Source organism: Passer montanus, unplaced genomic scaffold (assembly GCF_014805655.1).
Source record: "Passer montanus isolate IOZ18808 unplaced genomic scaffold, ASM1480565v1 scaffold18, whole genome shotgun sequence".
Classification (NCBI taxonomy): Eukaryota; Metazoa; Chordata; class Aves; order Passeriformes; family Passeridae; genus Passer; species Passer montanus.
In genome coordinates, this window is record NW_024365381.1 from 17,698,875 (window position 1) to 17,718,727 (window position 19,853).

Sequence of the window (19,853 nt, forward strand, 5' to 3'; positions counted from 1 at the left end):
GAAAGACTTAATTATTTTTACCACCAATATTATGGGGGGGGGGGGGGGAGGGCATTGATAATATCTTATTTAGATGCTATAGTCCTTTCAATCTTTTTAGGCTGGATCTGATCTGCATGTGGTATCTGAGACCTAAGAACACCTAGCAGAAATGGTGAAATTATAATCTCAAGCATTTGGTTTGTAAAAATCAAATATCCCTTTTCAGGGATATATACTCAACATTTTGTCAGACCTGCTGCTACAAAGCAATCAACCTATAGCAAGAGCACACGTTAAAGCAGCCACTGAATGGGGCCTTTGTCTCCTGCCACAGCAATTCTTTTTCCCTTATTTCCCTTTACATGATTTTGCAACAGGAAATGTAGCTATTTGCTAAATGGCAGCAAAATATTCATACTGCCATTATCAAAGTTAACCTGCTGAATAAGCACCATGAGATACTGGCTAGTTTAGCAGGACAGGAAAACAGACTCCAGATCCTTTCACCTCCATGTCACCAGGTCCAGCTCAGTCTAGATTGATAATTGCAAAAATGCCTTTTGACACCTTTTTGGCACACTGGACAAAATGAACTGGGCAAGGCAAGGATGGAAAAATCTCAGCCCAAGTCCCACTGGGACAAGTGTCAACACTACAAATGGCACTGCTTGCCAGGTCAGAAAAGAGGCCATTGCATTCCACAGGCACATTACTTCCAGGAGGGCAGGAGGAATAATGTCAAGGCCATGTTAAAGAAATGTGCCCTGTCCTGCATGTACCTTTTAGACACCAAAATTAACTGAGTGCCTTCCATCATAAAAAATAACCACTTTAAACAGCAGAGGCGAGAAAGTGGGTGTCAGTCAGACAGGGAGTGTTATTTGCTGGCACTTTCCCAAAAGTAGCTGTTTCAGGAATGTGCTCCAGGAAAGAAATGGGAATCTGGGAATTACTGCTAGTAACGATCTGCTGTAACTCCATGTTACTAAAATACATCTGCACTCCTGCACTGTATCCATCCCTGGTTTGTTTGCTGCAGGAAGCATAGCTCATTTGGAATGAAATTCAGTGGAATGAGAGGCTGACTCTCAAAGTTACAGTACCTTAGACACCCTTGTGTCTTTGCTATAACACATGGGCACTACCTTGTCACTGACATATTTTTCATTATGATACCCCAATGCCCCTTCAGATGTTCTTGTAAATGCTGCAGTCAGCATGGATCTTATTGCAGTTGCACATGCACCTCACATGAACAAGTCTGGATTTTTTAAGCAACTGTGTTTGGCATATCACAGAATTATAACAAGTGCTGCAAATTATGGGACTAAAACTGAAGGACTGAATGTGCAGCAAAGCTACCCTGAACTTTTTCTCTTGTGATAAAGAGATAAACCACTTTCTGACAATCACAAGGAAGGTTAACAGAGAGACAATTTGGCTGATCTTTGTCCATGGTTCCTTATGGGATGCATATATGATAAATTATGTGTGTTACATGAAATAGATAGCCATGGGTTTTTCTATGTAGTGCAAGACTTATGGAGTTTCTTGGTACTGCAGAAATCCAAAGACAAGCAATGAGGACTCGCTATTTTCATGCATGCATGTGTAGTAGTTTGAATCCTGGATGAAACTGGTTTACTCCTTGTAACTCCCTGTCCTGGCTGACAGGATGAGAAAATTCATAAGTTCAAGGTTTGAAGCTCAGGCACAGCAGCATAACCAAAGTGCTGTGTAACCACTGCCATGACAGGATGAGCAGAAGGAAAGTCCCAGCTACATTCCTTAGGAGAACAGGAGCACCTAGGTGGCCACAGCTCTTCTGCAGCCACATTCATGTGTAGATGTACAACCTTGACCCAAACCCAAAGTACAGTTAGACTTTTTTAAGGGATGAAGAATTGAAGCATGAGGAAGGGACACCCAGATTCAAGAGCTATTTAGACACCTAATAATACAGATAGATGCCAGCTAGTATTTTCAGAAAACACTGTTCACCAGTTAAGAGATCAGTAAAAATCTGCCCTAAATCAGCCTACAGCCAAGCAGAAAATCACAGGGGTCAAAAACAGAGAGGTCACCATAGGAACAGCAAGCTGCTGAGTGTCAGCTGCTCTGCAGGAAGCACCTTGGTGCATACCCCTCTCCTTTGGTAAAGGCAATGTAGTGTGAGGCTACTGAGGCTTCTGTTGTCTGTCAACAGAAAGGAATGAACTGTCTCAGGTTTAGTGTGGCATAAAGGTGTATAAATGGATATGGTGCTGCTAGTCTCTTGATACAGAGGCGACTTACAGAGGCAGAGCATTGCTGTTCCTAGAAAGAAATCCAACAAACTCAGAAAATAAAACATTCTGACCTATTTCACCTCCACTAACCTAGTCCTTCCTTAAAAGCTTACGTAGATACATTCACTTGTTGCTAGGCTCTCAGCAGCAGGATTTGAAGTCCAGGGATTCCAGTTATGCTTAGCAAAGGAGCATGCAGTGGTGCCCGGAATACAAAGACATTGTCTCTCACCCCCATTCTCACAAATAGGAGGACTGATAGGTTGAATGCTTTTGCAGCTCTCAGTTGAGCTCAGCTTTTGTGAAAGCCTGTAAGCAGAGAGATGGGTCTCGGAGCACCCAGAACAAAGCTCACTAAACCTTCACGGGTCACAGCAAGGCCTTTCACAGCTGGGGTCACCACTGAACTTTGGCTAAATCACTCTGACCAGCTTATCGTAAATGAGGATGATAACATGGTGGTGTCTGACTTACCAGGGACATGGATATGCAATGGGTGAAGGTGAGTCTAAAAAACCAGGTGTACTTGACCTTTCATCTTGGGTCCTCTGAGAGCTTGCAACTCACACCGTCTGAGAGCACTATTGACCTGGCCTCAGAGATGGAAAGACAAGAGGAGATGCAGAGGATTTTAACAACAAAGTGTGTTTGTAGTTCCACTAGAGCTGAATCCAGGAAATTTCATTGTTCACAGCATGGGCCATGACCACTGCAGCCTGCTTTGGAGGCAGTGACCTCTGCCAAATGGTGACAGAACTCAGCTCCTACATTCAGCTTAATCCTGACCTGCAGCTCCACCTCTTAGCCCCTGGCTTCCCAAATCGCTTTGACAAGACTCTGAACTCCTGACCTACAGAATCCTCTTTTAGTCCAGTCCTTATCCCCCTCTGTCTCTATCATTTCATCACCCTGAGCTCTGCCAAAGCCTCTCACTCTGGATCTGTGACACCTTTCTTACTCCCATACTGAATATACTAGCAATGCCTCTAGTAAACCCTTCTGCCCGTCCCTTGCCAATACTCCTTGACCCTTACAGTACCGGTTTTGTTAGCCACACTGATGGGTTAAACTGAACCCCTCCCAGTTTGTAGTGCCTCTGCTACTACAATTCAGGGCTCACCCTTCCTCCAGCTGTGTTGATGCACCTCCCTCTTAAGAGGCTCTCAGCATACTTTATTCTTAATGGCTACAGCCTGCAAAAATGCTGAAACAGGAAGCCAAATGAATGCTGTGCAACCTTGGGAACGCAAGTTCCATGTGTTTGTGAAGTCAAAGCAAGCCATTTCCTTCCCCAGTCCCTCCTCCCTTCACAGGCGTGCAAGCCGCAGCTAATAGGAAAACAGGCACACACAAAGCTTTGTCCATGCTAATTGCCAGGAGCTGAGGCCCAGTCATCCTGTTGACTAATTTGTCAGCCTCTGCTGACTCAGCAGTCTGGGGGGCAGTTTCTCTCAAGCGCTTAAGTGCATTGGGAAGGAAATGGCTCTTATTGTTCTTTCCTTCCCTTCACTCTGGTGTCTGTATTTGTGGACAATTCTTGCCCCGGGCTTGACCTTGGCTGCAGCAGTGACTGGAGGGCTGGGATTGCCACGGCTTGTGGGCCTCTCATTAAACCCTGGGCTCCAGAGTGGTAGGACAAGAAAAGGGGGAATGTGTGACCTCATCTGGAAATAGCATGCACTCCAGCAGGGCAGGACAGAGGGGAGAGTGAGGAAAGAGCTGACCTGAATTCTGTGCCTTGCATGAGTTAAAAACAAGTGAGATCAACAAACTGGGCCATCTGGAACAAACATGCCTAAAACAGCCTGAAACATGCAAGACTTCCTCACTGAGTGTTTCCTCTGCCCTTTGCTTGAACAACAGGTCTGGGCATAAGCCCAGGCAAAAGTCCTCATGCCAAAGGGAGAAACTGCTGCTGGTGAACTGCAGGTGACACAGGAAGAGGCAGAGGCATCCTTGGGCTGATGCTGCAGGCAGGACAGACGCCTGCAGCCACTCGTGCAGCAGCGTGCAGTTCTGACAGCCATGCACGAGGGCCATCCCATATCCTGGCTGTGTAAGGAGCTGTTTGCAGAAAAGCTTACTGGAAAGTGAGAGACAAAGTAGAGGAGGAGACAGAAAACAAAGTCCTACAGAATTCCTTTTACCCCAGACTGTTCATGGAGACCAGTTCCCCAAAGGGCACAGGTAGGACAGCCCATAGGCACATCTACCCCAATGCACAGTGGCCATGAACATGCATTTGTCCCACAGCTGCAGGAGCCCGTGCACGCTTTTAAAGCACACAAACCTCTGAGGAGGCAGAAACACTACCACGTGCTAAACAGGTGTCTTGTATGCTCCCATTTATTTGTATGTGAGGCTTCTGTTTGGGCACAGCCCTGGTGTACCCCTGTCCTGAGCATTCCCACAAGCCCAGCTCTGCCCACAGGCCTGGCTGTCCGTCTGGTCCGTCCCTGACCGAGTAGCTCTGTCAGTACTGTGAAACTTTGACTTAGCTGATAGCAGCAGAGTCAAATCCTCTCTTGGAGACTGGCAAGCAGAGTGCTTTTCTGCAGTCACTGCGGAGGGAGTGCTCTGAATGCATAATACTTGTTGGCAGAACAGTACAGACAGGGATTCTGCTGGAGTTTCGTCTGGAGGTGATTAAATAATTCATTATCAATAATATTGAGAATTTTGGCAATATTTTCACTGAATAAATATTCACAAATATGTTTCCATTATTTAGCTAGCTTTGGCTCTGTCACATTCCCTTTAATATACAGCTCTACTGGACTTTCTTTCCAAGTAGGAAAATAAGCTGGAGTCTGTAAAATGTGTGGATCCCAGTAAGTTCCAGTCAGTTTTGCAATCAGCAGGTGGCATTTAACAAATTGTCTCTTTGTGAGAAAGGGCTTTGCTATGTAATATTTTCTTTAGCAGTCTGGGAATCCCAAAAGTGTTTATTAAGAGACTTAGGTATTTATAGTATGTACAATTTCTGTCTGCATTTTCTTTAAATTCTTTTGTTTGTGAATTCTCAGAAATACCAGGTTTGCTGTTTTTCACTTTGACCTGTATGCCCTGTTTATTGTACTTTAAAGAAATTATTCTTCTTTTGGAGAGTATTCTACATGTCAGTAAGATGAGTAGGTCCTCTGAGGGTAACAGGCATGGTTTTTTCAGGGTCACTGTTTTGAGAAAGCCTTAGAAAACAAACCTTTTTCTATCTTTCTCTGGCTGCCAAACCAGATATGAAACAAATATTTGCAGGTTAGTCCTGTGGGTTTTTTCCTAAACATCCTGAGTATAGCCTGCTATGTTCCTGACTTGCAGGAGTCTAGATCATTGTTAGGCTCTTAAAGAATTTGCTTTTATTCCAGGCTTTTTGAATTTTGCTTTTCCCATCTCTTTCTGTCCATCTCAGTTTAGTTACAAATCTCTCTCCTCCTGGGAGTTTCTCTGCTCTGCTAGTGAGTCTGCATCCTTTTATATGGCTCATAAAGAGCTCATGGACTCCTGGGAGGTTCAGAAGACTATAATGAATAACTCAAAAAAAATAATCATTCCACAATGTAGAAATACTGAGAGGCTCTAATTTCTATTGAGGACAAATCATACAAATGTGGCCCTTCTAAGCAAAACCCATTTTAAAATAGAATATTCCAACAATCACTGTAAGATTTTTCAGAGATAAAAAACTTCTCAGTGTCCAGACATCACCTTTATTAAATGCCTCATCTAATTCACTTGAATCTCTCCATATTAGGCATAATACCAAACACTAAAATATATCAAGTAGAGAGAAAGATGAGAGTGATGAGAGTGATGAAGTTGGGTCCTGAATTGTCACAGAAAATTACTTCATAATGTTAAATTGGACTCATGGCCACAGTCCCATAAAAGTGGGTATTTATCACAGAAAGAGACAGATCCTTATTCTTGGCTGTACTCTATGTATGTATTAAGTTCAAGGACAGAGATGATCTTAAACCACCCTTGGTGTCACCAGTCATAATGTGCTGGGTTCTCTAATGTAAATTAGAGCAAGCAAATGAGTCTTGCTAAAGGGGTTTGATTTTTTTCTAGATATTGCAAATTAGCCACAGGCACAAAGTCAAGACCTTTACTGTGGATATGTTCACAAAGCCTGGCAGTAAAATGTGCCACAGCACTTCTCTGTGTCTGGAGAAGTGAGATCCTCCAGCAGTCTAGGGCCTACACTAGAGCCTCATTTATTCAGCACCACACTGCAACCTGCACCTCTTGACCAGCTTCACAGGGTGAAAGCAAAAAGCTCTTTGGACTTCTTTGTAAATCAAGAGTTAGAGCGGACTAGGGCTGTAGTATCTTTTATTCATACTGCAAAGTGTTTTCCAAATAAATGTTAGCTTTTCTTTCCTTTCCTGAGAAAGAGGATGTTTCTCCAATGAAAGAACTCATGGAAAAGGAAAATCCTGCCCTTTTATTTTAATAGGGGTACTTTTATTTCATCTGTGAGAGAAAATAGTTTCTTCACCCATCAGCTTCTCAAGTGAAAATTATGATTTCTATAAAAAAGTGAAGCCAAATAGAAAGAGATGAAAACATGATCCTGAAATGCTACAGTCTGCTTCTGTTTCCCCTTTTCTCTTTTTCTTCCTTTTTCTTCCTTTTTCCTTTGCCTCCTAGTCCAACACTCTCTACCTTCTCTGAAGCAGGAATGAATGATTTGAGTAACACAAGTTTTAGCACTGAAGACATCTGTAATAGCTGGGTAGTTTGGAGCCAGGGCTCTATACCTCACACTGTGCTTCTATTTTAGTTACTGCTGACATATCCTTCAATCACAGCATGGGATTAAGTACACAGGTTACCAGACAATTTTGTCCCCTCAGTATAAAACTAGATCACTGGGTTCCCACCCTTTTTCTTCCACTTCAGTGAGCTGCAGCTTTTCCTTCCACCTATTTCCACCTGTGATAGCCTATGCCAATAACATTAAATAGTGCATTGCCCCTTCCCCTTCCCCATCCTCCTGGCCCCAATCCCCACCCTTGAGGAATGAAGTTGCTGAATTGTATTCATAGGTCCCATTCTACTCTGACTGTATAAAATTAAAGGTTTACAAAATTCAGTTCGATTGCTGTTGCTGTGGTATCTAGGAAAGTCTTGAGAAGCACAAGCAATAGCAAACCAGGCCTACCTTTGCATAAGGGATTTCTCTGAAGGAGGGAAGAGGAGCCAGTGCAACCCCTGTGGATTTAGGAAACAAGTAAGCAGCTTCTCATGAAAGGAAACAAGCAATTTCCCTGGAAATTGCAAGGGCACTGGTCACCTTTCCAGTGCCTTGGCTTGAAAGGAGAATCAGTCTCTCCTGCCACATCCCAATGGGGCCTAGATGAATTACAAAAAAGCAACAGCGTATTTCTCCTTTGGGTGATCATGCTTCTGGTAGTGCAATGCTGGGGAAGGCTGAAGGGACAGCAGGGAGCTCCCCTGTGTCTGCTTCTGGGTGACAGTACTGAAGCAGGACAGCCAGGCTACAGTGCAGGACTGACTCATTTGTTCCACACCACCAACTATCAGCATTTTGGAGGGACTTGTCTAGCAACATTAGCAACATAAAAACATGGGCTGAATTGGTCCTTAAGCCCCTTCCCCCATCTGTATTTTCTGAGGGATCGATTTTTTTATCCTAATTTTATCTTGCTCTCCTGCTGCCCTCCCTGTGTTCCCATCTGGCCTGATCTCTGTGGGAGCTTGGATAGCTCTCTCTGCCTCCAGTTGGACATCTGGGATGAGCAACACCAACCTCCATTCCAGAGAGATAGGCTTGTGGGGGTGATGTTTGGTGAATTCATGCCTACAAGCGCTTTGAGGCCTCTTGCAGTCTCACTATAGAAAATGACTATTTTTGATTGCTGCTGTCTCTCCCACAGGCCACTTCTTGGGCTCAGATCAGCATGATGTCCTGCCTAAAGCTCTTGTGCCCTTTATACAGGGACATGACAGTTCCTGAGCAGAGCCTCCTTCACACGGGTTATTTCTGTATCAGAGTTGCTGCACACTAGGCTGCCTAAATCCGGTGCAATCCAGGAAGAGGTGATTCCTCCTCTGCCTGCCCTGCTCACAGTGTGTTGTCACCACTCTGTGAACCAGGCCAGATGCTCTGCTGCAGCTTTGCTTTTACTTGGGAATTACATGCTAAGATGGTTCCTCCTTCCCATCCCCCATATCTCCAGTCACGAAAACAAGCAAATGCTTGTGAGCTAATCCCGTGCAGAGACTTTATAAAATAAACACAACTGGTACTGGTGACTTGTTTGTTTGGGGTTGATTTTTTTTGTTTTGCATTTGCTATCTTTGGAAAGCTAATCCTCTGGAGTCCACCCAGCGATTTCAGTCACCTCCAAATAACACTTACTAATAATCTTAATAAATCCATCTCCTAAGCAGCAGTCACTACTGCCTGCCACTGAATTACACAGAACACCTCAGAAGCTCTGCTTCAGCTGACACCCTTGTTTATCTTGATCGTAAGTGAAATGGAGCACTTGCTCCATGCATTCTCAAACCTCCTCAAATGGCTCTTTTGGGCAGTGTGACTGCACACATCAATGAAGAGGAAGGCAGTCAGGAGGATGTGACTTGCAGGCTTCCTCTTTTCCTCCACCCTGCTCCTGAGCACTTCTCACAAGATTGTTTATATCTGGCTTAAGAGAGACACATAAAATGTATGTGTAGCCATAAACAGAGAAACTGTTGGATTTCTAGGGAAAAATTGAAGCTCATAAACAAAATAATGATCCTAATCAAAGCAGGGAAACCTCGGGACATATTCTTCACACTTTTGGTGGCTGGTCTAAGTGGCAAGAGATGGGGTGTCAGGAATAGACATTCTATTCTCATCTGTTTATTTAGCTTTGTGAAGTTGAGACAAGTAATAAAAGCAGAGGTCCATCAGGCACCATGGCTGGATCATAACCACTGCAGGTGTCTCAGTTCAAACTGCAAACCTAACTTTTCCTAGGTTCCACAGCCTAATTTAGGGTCCCTGAAAACTGCAGTGCTCCTGTTTTTAACATTGTCTTTCCCCTGGTACTTGACCTTCATGCTTTCTATGATGATCTCATGCTGAACATGCTTCCTCAACTCCGCTTCTGAAGAACTTCAGACTGCCACGCAAATTCACACAGACTCCTTCAGTAAGTCTCCATTTCCTTCAAAACAACTCTATAGGAGGCCCTGCTCTACTCAAGTATTATTAACTGCTGGTGGTACTGATGAGAAAATTAAAGATCTATGTGAAATGACTAGCTTATAGCAGTGGCAAATCAGGTACCAAGGTAGAAAGAAGACTGGAAATTTCTTGCATTCAGATCCTCAGTCTACACAGCCAGACCTTTTTGAAGTTCTTAGTTTAATGATTTAATCACCGTTTATTATATGCTCTGAAATATCTGGATGGCAGACATTATTCATATTACCACTTTAACTTGTCTGTATATCTCCTTTAGAGTGGCTGACACTACAGGCAGCTTCCTTATTATACCACCGGTGAAATCCAGTGCTTGCTACAGTCTGGCTCCACTTTTTCTGACTGGTTTTCAGTATTCTGTGTTTCACAGGGAGAAGAAAGCTCTTGGGAAAGATGCCAGGGTTTTGGCTCTGATTACATTAATTGAGAAGTGAGGCAGTTCCAAACCTCTACCAGCAGAAACTGATAGAGAATTTTGTAGCACTGATGCCCTGTGATACTGGAACTGGCACAGGCAAGGCTGGGCAGAAAGAGAGAATCCTATTTCTAATACAAGCTCATCCTTACTTACCACCATCTCTTCAGTGTCAAGGCAAAGTTAAGCTAAACACTAAGAGAATTAAGGGGTTTGCAGTTTTTATCCTACATTAACCATTTGGCCTCACCCCTCCAACCACCCTCTAAGGATTTTATTAGCTAAACCTTCTTCCAAGACCTCTTTGAGCCATTGGGGAACTACAGATTTTGGAGAGTTTATTTTTGTTCTGCTTCCCTGTGTTGTGCGCTGTGAGATTCTGAGTGCCATAAGCAGAGGACATATGAAAGGGAAAGATACCAAACCAAACTGTGTACAGGAATTTGCTGTGTTAAGGATTACTATGAGTTGTTTAAAAAAAAAAAAAAGATTACTGTACAAGAAACATGCTATGAAAAAAGGGACTGATTGTACAGGCAGGATAGATAACATTTAAAACATTTGTTATGGGAACAGGAGTTTGCAGTGTGATGGGGGAAAAGGGAGAGAAAAGAAAATACATGACTGGGAAGATAAGACATGAGAATGTAGACTGTAGACAAAAGAGAAAGAAAGGAAAATAAATAGTCTCATTTTCTTTTTAATTCATACTTCTCAATTGTGAAGCATCTTCTTGACAAAGACATAAACAAAATGCAAGCTATCCCTACATTTCTTTCCCCCTTAGTGTACAGTACAGGATAACTCATCTGTGCACAGAAAATAAATGCAACTCCGACACTTAAAAGGAAAAAGACTGAGCAATGCAGACGCAGAATGACAGATAAATATGGAGATGCACAGATACATATGGGCATAGAGCCACAGATACACAGCACCCACAGACATGAGAAAGAAACAACACGATACCCATGTGCATGCAACAGACCCCACACACATACATCCTGAATTAAAGCAATAAAATGCTTCTAATTGCTAGAAGTTTGCACTACCAGACCGGCTTCACTCTTAAGCAAACAAAAAGCTCTCCTTGTCAGAGCTGCCAGCCCGGCATGGCAGCGTGCAAATCCTGCCGCATGCTCTCCCTCTTCCACCAGCCTGGAGTGCAGACACCCAGCTCAGCCAAGGTCTCTCGCTGCTCTCAGAACTTTTTATGTGGTACTAAAAAACTCAGCAAGTTTCAGATGGCTGAAACGCTGAAATCACTGCCTCTGACTAATCTTCATTTTGTATTTAATCTGCCCTTCCCCCGCCCCACCTCTTTCTGACTGCGTGCTGATTACATGCAGCATTTCCAGGCACAAAAGGGAACTGTATTTTAGCTATGTGTACATGACTGTACAATCTCCCGACCGGACCAGCATGTGCTTTTCTCGATGACAACGTTGAGACAGATCCCGAGTGTCGGGTGGCAAAAGCTGCAGCCAGTTTCCCATAAGTCTATTTCTGGTGCAATGCAAGCGCATGAGCACGGGGCTGGATGTATATTTAACTCCACATGCTTTAATCCAAAGAGGTCAGGAAATAGGAGCATGAATGCTCTTGTTGTGGCAGATGGGAATGTGTTGGATTGCCCACATTGTCAGGCAAGGGGCCCTGGGCCTGGAGGTAGTGCTGACATCATTGTCTCTCTCTGGGTTTTGCCTGGAGCTCCAGACACAGAGCTGTGCAGACAGTAACCCTTTCCTGCCCGAGCGCCCAGCCAGCACGCTCTGCCACAATCTCCTCTTTGTCACTGTATCCGCAGTCGCAGCCAAGGCAGCCTTCAAAGAAAATTGCTTTGGGCCTGCTACAGCTCCGATATTTCCCTTCCAAAAGAAGAAATAAATTGTATCAACTCTTGGGGGAGAAGGTTAAACTTAATGGGAATGTGTCGCCTCGGCTGTGGAAAAACACAAGCCCCCACAGAAAGCCTTGGCATTTATCATCATTCAAGTACACAGATAGGAGTGCACAAGGACACAAACCTTCTGCTGTAAACACCCGAACCAAAGTAAATTTAGGAACTACATAAAAACTTGACATTTAAATACCCTTGACTTAAGACAATCATATAAAATCAGGAAAAGGAACAAGCTGCAGCCTCTGCTTCTTTAGTGCTTCCAGTGGTTTTCAGACCTTCAGGAGCTGGCTGAGGCTCAACTAGTCCAGTTATCACTTTGCTCTGCCCCACAGACACTCTCTTTCTGGTCTCAGGCTCTCATTTCTCCATCCCCACAACCTGTCCCTGACACCTCAGCAGGTACCCCACAATGTCAACAGCTCCCAGGGCACTCAGCGCAACAGGGGATCAAGTGTTAGATCTGCAGAGAGGCTCTGGCAATGCCAAAGGGGTATGCAAATAAAACCTATAAATCAAAAAAGAGTGCACATATATCTATCGCTGTGCTTCCATGCATTGCTCCATAGCTTTTAAGCTCTCTTACAGTTTATCTCCACCATCCAGACTGATGTAACAGCAATTTGGAGAATGTGAAACAGCAACGCCCAATCAGTAGCTCTTGGGAATCTTTAAAAGTACCTTTCCTTGTATATAATTTTCTTCACCATTCTTCTCTGTGGTGGCATGGAAACAAGCCATGAAAAAAAGAATTTTGCAGGAAAACAATTTTATTTTGTGTTTGCACTTTTCCACAGACAGCAATCCCCTTATGACTTGGGGTCATTTTCTCTTGCCTGTTCCTTTTTATTCTAGCAACATAAAAAAAAATCCTTAAAAAAATACTCACTCACTGTTCAAATAACAGAGAAGGACTAACTACCCTTGCCCCAGTAATGCCACAGAATCCCACAAAGCCCCACTGACCTCTCCTTCCCTCCTCCCTGCTCTGCCCAGGGATTACAGGAGTCTCAATACAGGGTTGTCCATGCATGGGCTGTGATTCCCAACCACTGCATGATCTTTTATGAATGTAATTTCAGCCTTATCCACATTTTCTGACTTCTTTGTATTCCCATCAGACTTTCGATGTAAAAGTAGCCAACATTGTTAACACTTCAGAGCAGGAATTTTGCATTTTCACCTATATGTAAATGACCCTGCAGCAATACTGTGTCATAAAAAAAACCCCCCAATTTGGTAGTGTGTATCTGTGCATGCACTCACCTATATGTAAATGACCCTGCAGCAATACCGTGTCATAAAAGAAAAAACAATTTGGTAGTGTGTATCTGTGCATGCATTGAACTGCAGAGGGGAGTGTGAGAAAGAAGACAGCAGTGTTTTGGAACAAAACATATTTAGGCTCTTGTATCAGGGTTTGTGAAACTGAAAAATAAGACAAATCTTCAATCTCACCTGCAGCTTCTCTGCAGTATAAATTAACCCCTGCTTGAACACAGGGCTATGAATTTACTTTTCCTCAGCTTCATGTGGGAAAAAAGGGCAAAGGCAGAGTACTTGCTCTCTGAGCAGCACTGCTGCTAAGGCTGTGGCAAAAAACCACTGTTCAGACATAGTACCTCACTTCAGCTCCTGTTCTGCTGGAATCCACATTAGCCCACAGGTAGGTCAGAATTAGAGGAGGAAAAAAGTGGGGGCCACTTTCGGCCCCTGTTCTCCTAAACTACAGATAACCATTGATTGTCCACATTCAGTGTCTGAAGCAATGGAGTAGAAGACCATGAGGAGATGCTTTTAAAGTGCCTGGACTGCAAAGAAGTGTGAGGCAGAAAAGAAGTGTTAAACTTGCACTCATTGTCTGACTTGATAAGTCTCCATTAGATGGCATTGGCAAAACCTTGTAAACCTTAGGGATCCCCTGCTAGCTACCAAAAACCCCCACATACTGTGGTGAGTATGAGCTCAAAGTCTTCCTTTCTAAGGTCCTGTCTTAAATAAGTTGACAAGTACGAGCCCACAAAGCTTGGATTTGTACTGCAGACCGGGCCAGCCTTATTCAGTTGCCTCTCAGTTCCTTCATGTGGTGCCAGTCTGAGGCGTCCCGCGGGCTCCCGGCCGAGGCTGTGCTCTCACAGCCCCGTGAGTCAGCAGTCCCCAAGCGCCCTGCCAGCGGCTGCCTGCCGCTGCTCATGGGGAAGAGAAGAAACCCGCAGTTTGTGCACACGCCTGGGGCCGCGCTGCGAGGGAAATTTGCCTCAAAGTGCACGATGCGGGTTTATTGTGTGTGAACTTACACATATGAGAGAGGAGTTTCGGCTGGGATCACCAGAGGGAATTTTTTTTTTTCCTGCTAGGAAAGGGTTAACCGGAGTGCCCTTGCTGAGCTCCGAGTCTCCTTGCATTCCAGGGTAAATGGTGTTTTGCAGAGCCCGGTTACCTATGGCAACAGCGGAGAGGAATACTGCAGGCGATCTTCTGAATCACAGGATTTACAGCCCGTATGTTTATTCTGCAGAGAAACACTTCCAGCCCTGCTTCTGATGTGAGCTGGGAACCGCGAGAGGGCTTTACAGAGCCATTTAAAAGGCAATGTGAGCTGGAAGCGAGGCATTTTAATCAAAGGCCAGGTTCAAAAAAGAAAAACACAGCAGAATCAGAGGAGGCTGCAGAATGAGCTCCAGTGTCACCAAGTACCTGCAGTCACACGCACCGCCATTAATAACCTCCTCACAACTCCATGGCTGCCCTCCGAATCTCTCGCCTCTGCCTCAGCCCTTGCCGAGCCGCCCGGGGCAGATGGGCAGCACGCAGCCAGCCCGGCCCGGCTCTCCGCGGCCTCGAGCGCGCCGTGCCCGCCCGGGAGCAGCACTGGGCAGGGCTCGGCCCCGGCGGCAGCGAGGGCGCACGAAAGGTCTGCTTTCATTCTGTGCACGTACACTGACTTACTGACCACTGCACGGGCGGTTTTCCTTATGGACTGATAAACATTTGAACACGATTTAAAAAAATCATCACAACTGGAGACGGTACTTTGAGCCTGTTAAGAATTAAACATATTTACGACAACATTTGAAAAACAAGACTACAAATACATACTTTTACATATAATTTTGAAATGCCATTGGCTTTGCTGTACTAACTGCATTTCACCTCATCCCTTCTGAGAAAATAAGCAGTTCCAGGCCTGGCTAAGCTGTGGTGGGAAGCCATCTGGGAATTCAGGAAGCTAACGGCACAAGCCAAGGCGCTGTGGTTGAATGCTTGAGCAAAGATTCATTCCACCTAACTCTAACCTTCAGAAAGTTGGGATCTGGTTTCGGCTGCCTCTGTAGTAAGCAGAGATAAATTCAGTTGCTCAAAGACAACTCATCACACCTAAAAGAAATACCTGTGTGGCTGAGTGTGTGCTCGCAGATGCATCTTGCAGTACTGGAGACAGTAATGCAGTCTTGGTAATATCAGGGCAGGTCACTGTAAACACAGATAGACAGACACATCAGACCAAACCCATATGGAAACGTCCAATTTATACTCTTCTTTCTGGAACTTGAATGCTCCCATATGTTGCTACTTTTTTTCCCTAAGAAATTTGCCGTATATGCTACATATTAATCAAGCTATCTCAAAGCTTGAGAGGAAAACATTATCCTAGCTGAATGAGGAGATGGATGTTTTGCAGGAATCTGCTGCTCATTTTTGAAAGCGTGGAGACAGGTCATTCCAAACTGTACTTGCTGTAACCTAGGAGGAATTCGCCTTGCTGATAAATATTTAACAGTCACAAAGGACTTATCTGCTAGTCCTTGTATGGACACTCTTTCAGTGGGGTTCAAAGAAGTACACACAATTTTTCAGGGTTGCAGTTCCAAGTACACATTATTTTTTCAGGAATGGAAAGGAAAATCAAAAGTAAGATACAAAACAGTTGAATCACAGGGCTTCTGTGTAAGCCCTAAGAATTCAGAAATAGGCATATGTGTTTAATTCAGATTTTTGTTCCATTTAGCTAAAAAGAAAACATTTACTTTATCTTACTATTTTTCTTTCCCTCAATTTAGAAGAGAAAACAGAATCTGAATTTATTGATCCATTGAAATTTATTTAGGAAATTGCTTTGCAGGCTGAACTAAGATAAACAGTAATTCATAATACATGTAGAAAATGATCATGTAAATCACAGAATAAGAGAGAGTAGAAGAGAGTGGGAGGAAGATTTCATTCCTTAGATGGAAAATGAATGGGTCTTTAAAATAGGAGAACTAGCAGGGAATCTGCTGCCTATCTGTACATTGTTTTCTCAATGTACCCACCTATTGTATACAAACATTAATTACCAAATTAAATCTGGAGTTCAGTTTGCCTATTCATGATTCCCAGGTTAATCTTTTTTGTTTGTTTGTGGCTTGTATTTAAGCTTTCTTCTTAAGGGAGATCTAAAGGGCTACAGGCTTTGTATTGTGCAGTGAAATCACTCAAACTTCAGATGATTTTGGTCAGATGGAGGGAGGGGTCTTTCTTTTTCCCTACAAATCAACCTCGGAATTTGCTTTGCATCTGGCTGAGGTTTCAGAAAAAGAACTGGCAATTCTGCTAGCAGGAGGAATTTCGCGTGGTTAAAGAATGGAGTTAAAGCAATCTTTCCTGCAAAAGCATGTGTGCACGCTTGTGTTAGTTTCTCATTCTCCACCATTTCCTGAAAACAGGGCTTGGGGAAAAAAAGCACATAGACACATAACATTTTTCCATTAGCAGAGCAAGCGGGGGAAGGTAATGGTTTGGGGGGAGGGGGTGGTAATCAGAGATCTGCTTAGTCTTCATAGAAAGAAAAATGCCTGGGCGCCTGCTTTGCCATAAATTGCATCTGGTGGTTGGAGCTACAGCAAGTTATTAAAGTGACTGCATTAAAGTCATAATTCAGCAGGTCAGCAGCACGGTCTGCAACCCCTCCTCCATCACTCCTCCCAGCCCCATTTGCTGAAGGGACCGAACACCCGTTGCCTAAATCAGCTCCTGCTGTTGTGCTTGGTGGCTTTTTCCTGGGAGGGGAAGCAGAGGGGAGAAAAAGAAAGCAACCTCATGCTACTGAGTTATTCTGCTTTGCAGGGCCAAGTGGAGATGGTGCTGCACACCCAAGCCTCGGTAATACAGGAAAAATCTCACTTCCCAAATGTAGCCTTCCCCCCACGGCAGCAGGGTGACACCCTGGCTCCAGGCCTGCTGATTCTCAGTAAATTGCTCTCCCAGCTTACTCGCTGGGCTGCGAGAGGTGGAGGAGGGGATGAAATCAAGATGTCAGCATACCTCAGGGTCGGGGTTGAAGGCAGAGGAATATATGTTGCTTGTGCCCGATCAGAGGGAGGGATGGGAACAAAAACAACATCCCACAAACCTCAAGATGGATGCCGGAGCGGGGGCTGTAAACAGCCAGCTTAGCGGAAGGCGCTCACTGTCGAGGTCAGAGGCTGGCTCAGAGGAGGCAACATTTGTCTCACATTTTGTCTTATTATACTTGAGCTGCTCCCTGCCTCGCTGCTACGATGAAAGCTGTCTTCAGATAATAGCTTCCATTTTGTTTTCTTCAATGAAAAATCAGGCACATACTACATTAGAACAAAAAGGTTCAGCTGTCCCCGGCAGCCTTTCTGATAATACAGTGCACATATGACTAAAAAGAGACTTGTAGGGGAAAACCTCAGTGAACCCCAAACTGAAGGGAAAGCAGATTTTCATCTCAGCCTCCCAATCTAAAACCCATGATTTATTACAAAACAAGATTTTTTAAAAGTGAATCACCTTGCAAAGATCCTATTAAACATCCTCAAATGCAGAAGGTCATCACAACTAAGGCTGGGTCACTTTTTGTAGATGTGACCCATTTCTCCTGTTTCCAAGGGAACAGAAGTGCCCTGGAGTCACCCTTGCACCCTCAGAAAGTGCTCTAGGGCTCTGTTTTTATTGGCCTGGCTGTAGGGAGCACAGCAGGCCACAGGGTGCTTCCTTTCTTTGGATGCTAAATATTTTCTTAATGAATCTAAGGAAGAACAGTGAAGCTGAAACTGCTGAGATGACAAATAGGTGTATGAGGTCATCCGGCAGTGCCAACTCGAGAAAAATGCCAGGTTTTCAGTACATGTCCACGGAACATGGAAAACAGCACACAATATTCTCTTAGCAGCAAAGATTCCTTGCTTAAAATCAACATGCAAATGTGTATTTTTCTGCAGATTACATGTGTTAGAGACACTCTCATTTTTCCTTCTGTTTTTCACTAGCAGTATAAATACATACCTCACAGTGACTCCAGCAGAACACTGGGGGATGGGTTTCTTCTGATACACAGGCTCCACAAAATTGTCACACAGCTCTCTTGATCCACAGCCACACTTACACCCACAACTAAGGAGGACAAGTAGAACATACCACTGCCTTCTGGGTCAGGGTTTTTTGTTCCCATTGAGATTTTATTATAGGCTTGAGATCCTCTGAGAATTAAATCTGCTGCTTGTCTACAGAATAGATAATGGCAGGGCAACCTTCCCACATCACTGCCTCCTGCCAATGCAGCTCAGCCCTGACCTGGCTACCATTCATGACTGGACAGAGTAGAGTTCGTTCTCTGAATCCCATTCATAGCCACTGGTCTTTGCAAACAAGGAGCAATTTAGAATAAAATTTGATTTTTTTTTTTTCAGAAGAGAAATCAACCAGCAAACCAAGCAGGAACTGAGCTGCAAGCCACAAAAATTATTTCAAATAAACTTCATGAATGCAATGTGAATGACAACAATGTCAGAGTACTAGTGATCTAAGGAAAGAAAATAACTAATAATACAAAATTAAAATATAGAATCTCTGGTAGCCATACAGAGCTGCTTCAAGCCTTGTGTGTGTGGCATTCAGCTTTGAAAACACTCAGTCACTTTAGTCTCAGTCTCTATCATTTACTAAAGCAGCAGTTGCGATGCCCTAAGCACATCAGAAAAATAAGCATGTGGGAAAAGCAAGCATGATGGGAAAGCTTGTACGGCTGAAAGCTCATCTGTATTTTGCAAGACTAAGAAATTGAAAAGATATATCGCCTCTGCCTACAATCCTCTCTTGAGCTTGCCCCTCAGTCGTGTTTGTGCTTCCGAGTATGCGGCAGTTCAGACGAGCGCTGGGCTCTATAGCTGCGATTGCCGTATTTGTTATTCCGGATGCCACAGCAATGAGACAGACATTCCTATGTGAGGTCTACGATTTCCCCCCAAATGTGAGGATATTAGTCAAGCTCCCATCACAAAATACTGCGCCTGTTTCCAGTGTCATTTCCAGCAACAAGAGGGCAGCAGGGAGCCTCCAGCAGAGCTCGGGATCCAGCAAGAGCAGACGGGTGTCAGCTCCTTATTTCCACTCTCCTTCGGGCAGCGATCATAGATTTGTAGAATCGTTTAGGTTGGAAAATGGAGGAAAGCCCACTTCTTGCGGAATATAATGCAGCCAAACCCCAAGAGAATACACGGGGTCTTACCGTGTTTCTCAAGCAGACAGACTCAGGGGTATCCTGCCCAGGCTCTTCGGGGTATTTCATATTTGTTTCTAAAATATCTGATGGTACAAATAAATTTTCTTCATCAAGCATTTATGTGGTTTCACTGGACTTGTAAGGGACAAGCTGGGCTTCTCAAAATTTAGATTTTCAAGAAGTCAGTTGCTGATCTTTCATATATATAATTTAACTTGGTAAATGTACCGGATTTCACAATTAAAAAGGGTTTTGAGGTTGAAACCATAATTTCAAACCTGCAGGTGCATCTTCACCAGTGTGTCAAAAGGACCATGAGTGTAATTTAATTTCCTACAGGATTCACCACGGGGAGCATCCCTACCAGATTCTCACCCCACTGCCTGGCTGTCCCCCTCCCTCACAGCCAGGTGTACAGAAATCCACGCATGGCCATGTCTCCCCATTCTCCCCTGAAATGCCCTATAGAGAAACTACCTGTGAAATGTCCCTAATATTTTGGAAGCATTTAGTGTGCACAGCTGCAAAGAAAACCCTAC

General features: G+C 44.1%; 1 long non-coding RNA gene across 1 annotated transcript in view; it reads right to left on the bottom strand.

Moving 5' to 3' along the window:
* Positions 1–17,449, bottom strand: part of LOC120500521 — a 67,048-nt gene extending 49,599 nt beyond the window's left edge. Inside the window, exons 1-2 of the long non-coding RNA XR_005627118.1 lie at positions 17,112–17,449; positions 15,199–15,281 (exon numbers count right to left, since the gene is read on the bottom strand). This is a non-coding gene — a long non-coding RNA (uncharacterized LOC120500521). The remainder of the gene's footprint in view (positions 1–15,198; positions 15,282–17,111) is intronic.
* Positions 17,450–19,853: the final 2,404 nt, after the last annotated feature.